The sequence below is a fragment of the Oncorhynchus kisutch genome, unplaced genomic scaffold, assembly GCF_002021735.2.
Source record: "Oncorhynchus kisutch isolate 150728-3 unplaced genomic scaffold, Okis_V2 scaffold1501, whole genome shotgun sequence".
In the NCBI taxonomy this organism is placed as follows: domain Eukaryota; kingdom Metazoa; phylum Chordata; class Actinopteri; order Salmoniformes; family Salmonidae; genus Oncorhynchus; species Oncorhynchus kisutch.
In genome coordinates, this window is record NW_022263446.1 from 41355 (window position 1) to 52993 (window position 11639).

The following is an 11639-nucleotide window of genomic DNA, read 5'->3' on the forward strand; positions in this document are numbered from 1 at the left end:
TTCTAGTGGGTCTGGGCAGGTGTGATGTAGTTAATGGAGATGGGGGTGTGTTCTAGTGGGTCTGGGCAGGTGTGATGTAGATAATGGAGATGGGGGTGTGTTCTAGTGGGTCTGGACAGGTGTTATGTAGTTAATGGAGATGGGGGTGTGTTCTAGTGGGTCTGGGCAGGTGTGATGTAGTTAATGGAGACGGGGGTGTGTTCTAGTGGGTCTGGGCAGGTTTGATGTAGTTAATGGAGATGGGGGTGTGTTCTAGTGGGTCTGGGCAGGTGTGATATAGTTAATGGAGATGGGGGGGGTGTTCTAGTGGGTCTGGACAGGTGTGATGTAGTTAATGGAGATGGAGGTGTGTTCTAGTGGGTCTGGACAGGTGTGATGTAGTTAATGGAGATGGGGGTGTGTTCTAGTGGGTCTGGGCAGGTTTGATGTAGATAATGGAGATGGAGGTGTGTTCTAGTGGGTCTGGGCAGGTTTGATGTAGATAATGGAGATGGGGGTGTGTTCTAGTGGGTCTGGGCAGGTGTGATGTAGTTAATGGAGACGGGGGTGTGTTCTAGTGGGTCTGGGCAGGTGTGATGTAGTTAATGGAGACGGGGGTGTGTTCTAGTGGGTCTGGGCAGGTTTGATGTAGTTAATGGAGATGGAGGTGTGTTCTAGTGGGTCTGGACAGGTGTGATGTAGTTAATGGAGATGGAGGTGTGTTCTAGTGGGTCTGGGCAGGTTTGATGGAGTTCATGGAGATGGGGGTGTGTTCTAGTGGGTCTGGGCAGGTTTGATGGAGTTCATGGAGATGGGGGTGTGTTCAGTGGGTCTGGGTAGGTTTGATGGAGTTCATGGAGATGGAGGTGTGTTCTAGTGGGTCTGGGCAGGTTTGATGTAGTTAATGGAGATGGGGGGGTGTTCTAGTGGGTCTGGGCAGGTTTGATGGAGTTAATGGAGATGGAGGTGTGTTCTAGTGGGTCTGGACAGGTGTGATGTCGTTAATGGAGATGGAGGTGTGTTCTAGTGGGTCTGGGCAGGTTTGATGTAGATAATGGAGATGGAGGTGTGTTCTAGTGGGTCTGGGCAGGTTTGATGTAGATAATGGAGATGGAGGTGTGTTCTAGTGGGTCTGGGCAGGTTTGATGTAGATAATGGAGATGGAGGTGTGTTCTAGTGGGTCTGGGCAGGTTTGATGTAGATAATGGAGATGGAGGTGTGTTCTAGTGGGTCTGGGCAGGTGTGATGTCGTTAATGGAGATGGAGGTGTGTTCTAGTGGGTCTGGGCAGGTTTGATGTAGATAATGGAGATGGAGGTGTGTTCTAGTGGGTCTGGGCAGGTGTGATGTCGTTAATGGAGATGGAGGTGTGTTCTAGTGGGTCTAGGCAGGTTTGATGTAGATAATGGAGATGGAGGTGTGTTCTAGTGGGTCTGGGCAGGTTTGATGTAGATAATGGAGATGGAGGTGTGTTCTAGTGGGTCTGGACAGGTGTGATGTAGTTAATGGAGATGGGGGTGTGTTCTAGTGGGTCTGGACAGGTGTGATGTAGTTAATGGAGATGGGGGTGTGTTCTAGTGGGTCTGGGCAGGTGTGATGTCGTTAATGGAGATGGAGGTGTGTTCTAGTGGGTCTGGGCAGGTTTGATGTAGATAATCGAGATGGAGGTGTGTTCTAGTGGGTCTGGGCAGGTTTGATGTAGATAATGGAGATGGAGGTGTGTTCTAGTGGGTCTGGGCAGGTGTGATGTCGTTAATGGAGATGGAGGTGTGTTCTAGTGGGTCTGGGCAGGTTTGATGTAGTTAATGGAGATGGGGGTGTGTTCTAGTGGGTCTGGACAGGTGTGATGTAGTTAATGGAGATGGGGGTGTGTTCTAGTGGGTCTGGACAGGTGTGATGTAGTTAATGGAGATGGGGGGGTGTTCTAGTGGGTCTGGACAGGTGTGATGTAGTTAATGGAGATGGGGGTGTGTTCTAGTGGGTCTGGACAGGTGTGATGTAGTTAATGGAGATGGGGGTGTGTTCTAGTGGGTCTGGACAGTGAATGTTTGTATGTTTTGTATTGTTTATAAAATATCAAATACCATATTTTAACATTTCCAATGCAAAGTAACACCTCACACTTCTATTTTTGGAGTTATTACATTAAACCAATCAGAATTCAGAAGAATGCCAAAGTCAGGTGTGAAGTAATATACAGGACCAGCCTATTCCCTATGATGTCAACTACAACATAAATAACTTCAAATGTAGAACTTTAAGTTAAAAATTATTTGCGCTCATGACTTGGGTGATTAAAGTAAACCACAGTTTTGGAAATACATAATTCCATCTAACCAAATATCAAAGAATGTTAGCTATATGCAGTTATCTTAGCCAGCCAGCTAACACGAGCTATTTAGCCAACTAGCTATTAGTCTAACCAGCATAGTACAGTTATGGTCAGCGAGACCAACTACCGGAGACCAGTTAGAACCCAACTAACAGTAAGCCAAGGTGGAAAAAGTTACAAAACTCCCGTAGTCTAATTCACAGAAAACATGCTGAAAAGTAGTGATGGGGAAACAAAGCTTCCTGAAGCATTGGCTCTTTTCCAGCCAATTGTGTCAAAAATAGGTTCATTACTCAGACACAGAATTTAGAACAGCCACATTAGTATAGATGAAGCCCCGCAGCGTAGTCTTTATGTCATATATACATTTATAAATAATAATGAGTAGTTATTTCTGATGCAAGGTGATTTGTAAATTAGTCAGTCAGCAGCCACCTGCACTGTCGGCTGCAATGTCGAACGAGCCCAAATTAATCAAAACCAATCAGGTGTTCAACGAAATTATTCTTCAGACGTCATTGATCACGTGCTGCTGATAAAGGGACACTGCTTTGAATTATACCGCTTAGCGACTTCAGTACATGCCTCATAGCATGAGGCATTAACGTGGTTAAGTCTCAAACTTAACCACGTTCCTGCTGAAGAACAGGAGGTCTGCTGGATGGAGAAGGAAGCTCTCGTGAAAGAGGAGGAGGCTGTTACAATACAAAAACAAGTAGGGGTTGAGGCTGTTACCGTGAAAGAATAAGAGAAAGACGTCTCAGTTAAAGAAGAGGAAGACTCGTTCAGAATGAAAGAGGGCGACGACGTTTCAGTGAAAGAAGTGGAGGGGGAGGTGACTGTCTCATCGAACAATGAAGAAGAGGAGCAAACTGGATATCTGGGCCCGGTTTCCCAAACGCATCTTAAGGCGTCCGATGGTTCTAACGATGAACGGGCCCTGATTAACACTAGTAAGTACTGTCTTAACAGAAGCACAAACTCTGCGGTTGTTGAACTGATGTGTGGTGTTAAAGGGGAAATTTGCAATTGCTACATCCATATTTTGAGTAAATTATTTATTTATAGGCATTGGTTCTTGAAGAATATAACGCATGCCTTATGAGCTTAGTTCAACTGTTTACCCCATCAGAACCCCAAATAAGCTTTTTTTACTCCAATGTTTAGAAACAATGTAAACCAACACTGTATAGCCTCAACATGGTTAAAACTATAATGTTATTATCATGGATGGTCAGTCCTTGCATCCATAGGTCTGTCTATGAATTTGAGTAGTTACATTTCTCCAGCCCCATCCATCTTATTACCAAAATAATGGTGTAATTACAGCTTTGTTATTGGTTGAACTGCAGATTGGTTGATTGATTGTTGTGTGGCTTTTTTAAAGGGGCCACCTAGTTTTTAAACAAACAAAATGGCTTCCCAGAGACCTGAGCTGTGTTAGAATACTCATACTAACCGTACTATTTGTGATGTTAATGGAGTATATAGTGTGCTTATTGGTCATAGTATGATGTAGTTAGTATGCCAAAATTCGTTGTACTAAATTCGCCAAAATATGACATATACACGCAGTACTTTAGGGTGCATAATGCAATTCTTCAGGAAATGGGTGTGGCTTCACATCATTTTCAGATTTGAAGAAAATGGTGGAAAATAATGGTGGAAGAAGTTCAACGAGAGCCGATACAAATGACCTGCTTTAAATAATTATGACAAATGTTAAGAACATTTTAAGGAAATGTAAAAGTAATGACTTTTGAAATAAGTTACTTTACACGTTATGTTAGCTACACTATCCTTACCAAACGCATAGCATATCTTTACAGCAGTGTATTGGTATGTTAACTAGCTACCTAACGTTAGTTGGCTACTTATACATCAAACTTGCTAGTCTAGTAACTATATTCTAACTAACTACCCAATGTTTGTTGAATTGATTAGAGAGCAGAAAAACTGATGGATTTAATAACAGTCAACACATGTTGAATATGGCTGGTGTCAGTGGTTTCTGGTGGGGTAATATGGTAGAAACATTTGAGGCATTTGTAAGTTCTATTCTTCAAAAATCAATGGTTATATAGTAAATGGGTCTTTCTATAACTGCCAGTGTAGATTTCCTGTTGGGGTCAAATTGTTAGAGCTGTTAAGTCATTGTATAATATTCTGGCAATTATTTTCATGCCATTACATTAAAGGTGAAAGATTGTATTTTTTTTAGCAAGGTGTTGCTTAAATAATGTTGTGTGCTAATCGCTAGTTAGCGGGCTAGCTAGCTTACTAAATGTATTAAGAGTCAGAGTAAACGTAGCTAGCTAATACTGCCTGGTACCAGTGCTGTTGTAGGCCTAGAGAAGCATGTTTGTGCAACGGTATCTTATCAGAGAGGAGTAGGCGAAGTATGAATATGTTGGCTAGCTAGCAGGCTACATGAAGTAAGAAAACAACATGTAATGTAACATCTAATTAGGATCAACTGGAAATACTGACCATCACTTTGGTTCCTACCATGTCTTCTTCGCTGAGGTTTGTCAGACTACACTCATCAGGTGTATTGCTGCCACCTACAGTAACCAAAATGCAAAAAAATGGGATTAACAAATCTTACTAATTACCTAAAATAAACACGAACCAAATTCACTCCACTACCCTGAATTTCGAACAAAAATGGTACTATTCAGATCCCCACACAGGTTCATGAACCTGAGAGGGCTGGAACGTCTAAATTCAGTTCTCCCTGTAACATTTTGTCTGAAGTCCTGGAGATCCAGAAATCCATTTGCTGCCTTCACAATGATGTCTAGCTTCTTAGATGTTTTATTAGTTTAGTATTAATGCAATTTATCACTGCGGCAGTGAGGGCAATGCAAACACAATTTTGTTGTAGAAACTCCTCCAAGCTAATGCGGAAACTGCGTGTTTTAGACGAACGAAGGTTGCTAATACTTTATTAATGCAATTTATCACTTGCGCTATAAACACAACAAAGTCCACCTTGTTCACTATTAGTGTGTTGGGATCCTTCTCCTGCATGGCTTTACTGTAGACTGTGGGACATCCACTACCTTCTCCTCTCTTCTCCTTCAGCTATTTTCACTGCCTCCACATAGGATACCTGCTGGATGGGCCTGATCATCCTAGCTACTGTGACATCATTCATCCGTACAGGGCACTCCGGGAACTCGGGAACGTGATTCCCATCACAATTACAACATGCTTCATCTGACTACGACATATTTATTCCTTCAACAAACACTTGCAACATGTCCAACCTTTTTTACAATTGTAACACTGCAGCGGCTTCTGTAGATCTCACTTACCCAGGTTTTACATCAGATGGGAGAACCACTTCACCAAACCACAGTAAAACCTTGCGTCTATCATTTGTTTTAATCAACATGCATCTTCCTGAAATGTTATCCCTAAACCACAATAAGCTTTCTCCTTTTGTGCTGTTGACACACAATCAGCATCATACCGCTCCTGGTCACTCGAACCAATTCCACTTCACCATCTTTGAGACCGCAAACCGGTCACCCCCAAAAAACATCCTTGCTGATAATTCCCACTCCGACCATAAACTGCTTTTCATTACCAACTTTAGCCCTTTTCACTCCACTGTTCTTCACCATCGTCCACTCCGTATCGGTAGTCATTTAGGCAGATTACCTTAGTGTTCTTGTGCACAGGGACTATGGTGTTCTGATTGAAGCATATTGGTATTAGACTCAGACAGGGGATGAAAATGTCAGTGAAGACCCTTGCCAGTTGGTCAGCGCATGCTTGGAGTACACATCCTGGTAATCCGTCTGGCCCTGTGGCCTTGTGAATGTTAACCTGTTTAAAGGTCTTACTCCCATCGGCTGCGGAGAGCGTGATCACAAAGTCGTCTGGAACAGCTGATGCTGTCATGCATGTTTCAGTGTTACTTTCCTCGAAGCGAGCATGGAAGTAATGTTGCACGTCTGGTAGGCTCGTGTCACTAGGCAGCTATCGGCTGTGCTTCCCTTTGTAGTTTGCAATCATTTGCAAGCCCTGCCACATCCAACGAGGGTTGGAGCCGATGTTCAAGGGGTATATCAATCTCCCCAGGGTAGCAGTAATACATTTAGATATTTGTCCACAAGGGGATACCCCTCCCATAGGTGGCTCATTATTGGGATTCATGGCTGATTGCTACCTGTAGCTCACTATGAAGTGTCTATTGATTCAGGTAAAGGGCCCTGTTGGAGATGGCTGGTTGGTAGCTGAGTCGAGGGAACAAGCAGGGTTGGACAGAGCCATGTTATTATCCCACACAGTCTCTGTGGTTCATATAAACCCCGTTCCTGGAATTAGATTTGATTACAAATCGTCCCAGTCTGTTACCACAGAGGGGGTCCGTTTGTCCCATTTCCAGCTAGGTTGCGGTGCTTTTTCATTTCCAGAGTCTTTTTATTTTGGCACTGTCCATATGTAGCTTGTTTTTGGTCACAGAATGGCTGAATAAGTACAACATTTTACCTGGAGCTAACTATGCAGAGCATAGGACATATTGAATGACTAGCTTCCCTCCAAGTCTGAAAGCACACGCTCTCCAGTAGGCTTAAATTAAAGATACGGAAAATAGGAGTGGCAATTTCGTCCGCTATTATCCTCATTCATTTCCATCTAGATTGTCAGACCCTGGTGGCTTATCATTGTTGATAGACAACAATACTTTTTTCACCTCTTCCACACGGACTTTATGGATTCTAAATTACAATGTTTCTTTCATAATTTGGTCAGATACACTTGGAAGTGTAATGTCAGCATTCGCTGCTGGTATATCATGCCTAAATTTTGCTAATCTTGCCAATGAAAAAAATCAGGGAACCAGAGATCAAAATAGCCGAACCATAAGAAGAAAAAAAACTCCTCCTCCCGCTGCTGCTGGCCTTAAATTCTGACGTTATGCTCCTGAAGTTTCCAGTAATAGACTACAACAGCAGTACTACTGATCTGGTGCCAGTTATGATTTTCATATTCACATTTTACTGGAACAGTTTAATTTTTTTATCGTATCTCAAAATCATTGTCTGTGACTGATCTATATTCTATATACATAGAAATAAACATTATTTAGATTTATATAATTTATTGCCATTGCCAACTATGTAAAAATAGCCTACCTAAAGCCAACAAATAAAAACATCTAGAAAATATCCAGATAAAAATAAATCACATTGTCTGAGCATGGCCTGTCTACATAGTTGATACACTGTTTAAAGTTCTATCACCTAGGTCTGTCTGAAACAACATGATAGCAACATTGTATAAAATATTCTGGGCTCTCAGTTTCCCGCACCAGAGAGTTTGGGACAGACACAGCTGTAGGCTACTTGTGAAAGGGATAAGAAGTAATCAGGTATTGTATGACATTTCCGCTGGATCAGAGCATTACATTTTTTCCCTTTCATGTCGAGTGGTTATCAAGAGTGAGAGCTGGAAATATTTTACTCTAATCAATAGTTCGTTAAAGTATTTGTAAGACTTTGTTTACTTGCTGTTTGAGGTGAAGAGAAAATTACTTTGAGAAGCTCCACAAATCATTAGTGGTGGTGCCTAAATACTTTCAGACATCCCCAAATAGGTGCATCGCTCTCTGCATCGCCCTCTGTTTGCTAAAACGCAATTTGGTTGCAGAAACCGCTAGTTATCCCAATACCATAGACCTACTGTAGACTCATAACTTCACCTAACAACATAGACCTACTGAAATGTGCCTATATTGGAGACCAAAAGTTGTCTGGCACACTGCTTAGGATTTCAACAACTTTAAAAACGTATTTCTTGCATACAATCATCGATGTTACCACTAATGGGAAAACAAGACAAAATATGACTGTTGTTCACTTGATTGTCTTAAGACGAATGTCAAATAATTCACATTCATTCCAGACATCATTGTTTGGACAACATAATGGCTACGCTGTTGGCATCACCTTTTTACAGTGTATTTTTGCTGTTGTGGGTCTTAAACCACCTGTCTGACTTTTTGTTCCCACAGGAGAGGGACCTGACTATCGTGGATCCTCTGGGGGGCCTCAAAAACCTCATGATGCTGACAGGGTAGAGAAGAGTCTCTCCAAATCAAAACACCTCAAGAAACACCAGCAGAGACCCACAGGGAAGAAATCTCATTGCTGCTCTGACTGCGGGAAAGGTTGCAAATCTTCATCAGAACTTCAAATACACCAGAGAACACACACAGGAGAGAAACCTTATAGCTGTGGTCAATGTGGGAGGTGTTTTGTTCAAGCTAGCCATCTGACTCAACACCAGAGAACACACACAGGAGAGAAACCTTATAGCTGTGATCAATGTGGGAGGAATTTTACTACATCTAGCATTCTGACAGTACACCAGAGAACACACACAGGAGAAACACCTTATAGCTGTGATCAATGTGGGAGGAGTTTTACTACATCTAGCGGTCTGACATTACACCAGAGAACACACACAGGAGAGAAACCTTATATCTGTGATCAATGTGGGAGGAGTTTTACTACATCTAGCGGTCTGACATTACACCAGAGAAAACACACAGGAGAGAAACCTTATATCTGTGATCAATGTGGGAGGAATTTTGTTAAATCTAGCCATCTGACTCAACACCAGAGAACACACACAGGAGAGAAACCTTATATCTGTGATCAATGTGGGAGGAGTTTTGTTCAAGCTAGCCATCTGACTCAACACCAGAGAACACACACAGGAGAGAAGCCTTATAGCTGTGATCAATGTGAGAAGAGTTTTCCTACATCTAGCCAGCTGACTTCACACCAGAGAACACACACAGGAGAGAAGCCTTATAGCTGTGATCAATGTGAGAAGAGTTTTCCTACATCTAGCCAGCTGACTTCACACCAGAGAACACACACAGGAGAGAAGCCTTATAGCTGTGATCAATGTGGGAGGAGTTTTACTACATCTAGCCAGCTAACTTCACACCAGAGAACACACACAGGAGAGAAACCTTTTAGCTGTGATCAATGTGACAAGAGATACTCTGATAAAAGATCTCTGATCAAACATCAGAAAATACATGAAGGAGTTGTTTCATGATATCACTGAAATAATGTCACAATGTAAAATGTTTTAACATTGTAGTAGGAGTGTTTTAATGATGTCACAATGTAGGATGTTTTAACATTGTAGTAGGAGTATTTTAATGATGTCACAATGTAGAATGTTTTAACATTGTAGTAGGAGTGTTTTAATGATGTCACAATGTAGAATGTTTTAACATTGTAGTAGGAGTGTTTTAATGATGTCACAATGTAGGATGTTTTAACATTGTAGTAGGAGTGTTTTAATGATGTCACAATGTAGAATGTTTTAACATTGTAGTAGGAGTGTTTTAATGATGTTCTACCTTATCGTTTACCCTGTTCAATTGATTGCAGCATGATATGGATATTAACCTCAAGGGGAAATCCAGGCTCTGAATTGAAAGAGTATTATTAAACAAAGTGACAAACAAAAAAAAAGAGCTGTGTTACACTTACTGCGTTGGTGACCCACTTCAATCAACATGCAGCACTTCAAAATGTAGTGAGCTGTTTTCTTCAAGTGGAAGATATATATATATATATATATACACACACACACACATGAAAACAGTATAATAAATTGGTCTATAATCAATTTTATTAACAATCTGACATCACTCCAGTATTTCTTGACAACATTTAAATTCTAATTGTCTTTATTCCCGTACTGGGCAGTAAAAATGTTTGCGTTTAGTCAGTGAGTTGCCATGGATCACAATTTATTTTGACTGCACGCTTTTCCTGTATTGGAGATTTAGTTTTGTTTGGGCTCGTTCCAAGGGGTCGAGAGTTCTAGAAGCTAGTGAGCTTTAGGATTCTATAGAAAGAAAAATGAGAAAAGATACGATTGTATTTTACTATTTAGAAATATGTGTTTTTTTTCTTGTTTTTAATTGTTGATAGCCAGTAGACACTGTTTATATTGGAGAAGGTGAAGCATTGTAGTTGATTATAATGTAAAATGGGAGTTGTTTTCTGGTGGTGAGCAAACTTGTCCAACACAAATATAGAATAGTAGTGGTGAAATGACAGATTTGTTATTGTTTGAACTGCAGATTGCTGGGTTGTGTGGGTTTTTTAAACAGCAACAAAATGGCTGCCCAGAGGCTTGGTTTGGTTAACTGCTGAGGGATGAGGGAAGGAGAAGTGTTTCCGCTCTCACATTCTTAGAGAAGGCTATTGTAGCAACCGTAACCCAACACCCAGCGACCTCGTCAAGAAGTTCAGAAATCTTGGCGTAACAGTTCTAAGGTGTTGGCTTGACAGTTGCTGGACCCAGGTTTGAGTTCAGCCCAGGGCTACCCCCTGAATTCACTACACTATGAATACAAGGACTGGCCATCCATGAGGTCAAAATTATTGTTTTAAACAGATTGTGAGGCTACATAATATGTTCTATAATTGCCAGTGTAGATTTCCTGTGAGGGCAAATTATTAGAGCTGTTGATAAGTCATTGTCAGCCATTGCTTTTCATGCCCTTACATTAAAGGCAAGACACCTAGATTCAATTACATTCATGAATTGGTTTGAAACCTTTGTTTTGGTGCCTTGACGGATTTGTAAAATATGGTTTGTCAATGAATCACTTTTTTAAAATTATTTAAATGTAACCTTTATTTAACTAGGCAAATCAGTTAAGAACAAAATCTTATTTACAATGACTGCGTTCCCTGGACGACGCTGGGCCAATTGTGCGCCGCCCTATGGGACTCCCAATCACGGCTGGTTATGATACAGCCTGGATTTGATCCACGGTCAACCAAGAGTCATCTGTAAATTCTATCAATCGCCCCACTTGTTTTTATAAAATCTATATGTACTGAACATATGATGCTTTAAGCTGTTTGATTAAATAAATAAGACACACTAGTGACTAGAGGGAGGCAGTCGCCAATATAATCTGACTAGGAGGGAGCCGGTCATCTACACAACCTGACTAGGAGGGAGCCGGTCGACGACACAACCTGACTAGGAGGGAGCCGGTCGACGACACAACCTGACTAGGAGGGAGCCGGTCATCGACACAACCTGACTAGGAGGGAGCCGGTCGTCGACACAGCCTGACTAGGAGGGAGCCGGTCGTCGACACAACCTGACTAGGGGGGAGCCGGTCGACGACACAACCTGACTAGGAGGGAGCCGGTCGTCGACACAACCTTACTAGGAGGGAGCCGGTCGTCGACACAACCTGACTAGGAGGGAGCGGGCCGTCGACACAACCTGACTAGGAGGGAGCCGGTCGTCAACACAATTTT

The 11639-nt window shown here is 41.9% G+C and overlaps 1 long non-coding RNA gene across 1 annotated transcript; it reads left to right on the forward strand.

Moving 5' to 3' along the window:
- Positions 1 to 2826: 2826 nt before the first annotated feature.
- Positions 2827 to 8573, forward strand: LOC116366481 (uncharacterized). Its single transcript, XR_004208282.1, has 2 exons — positions 2827 to 3263; positions 8339 to 8573. It is a non-coding gene; the product is annotated as an uncharacterized LOC116366481 (long non-coding RNA).
- The last annotated feature ends 3066 nt before the right edge of the window (positions 8574 to 11639 follow it).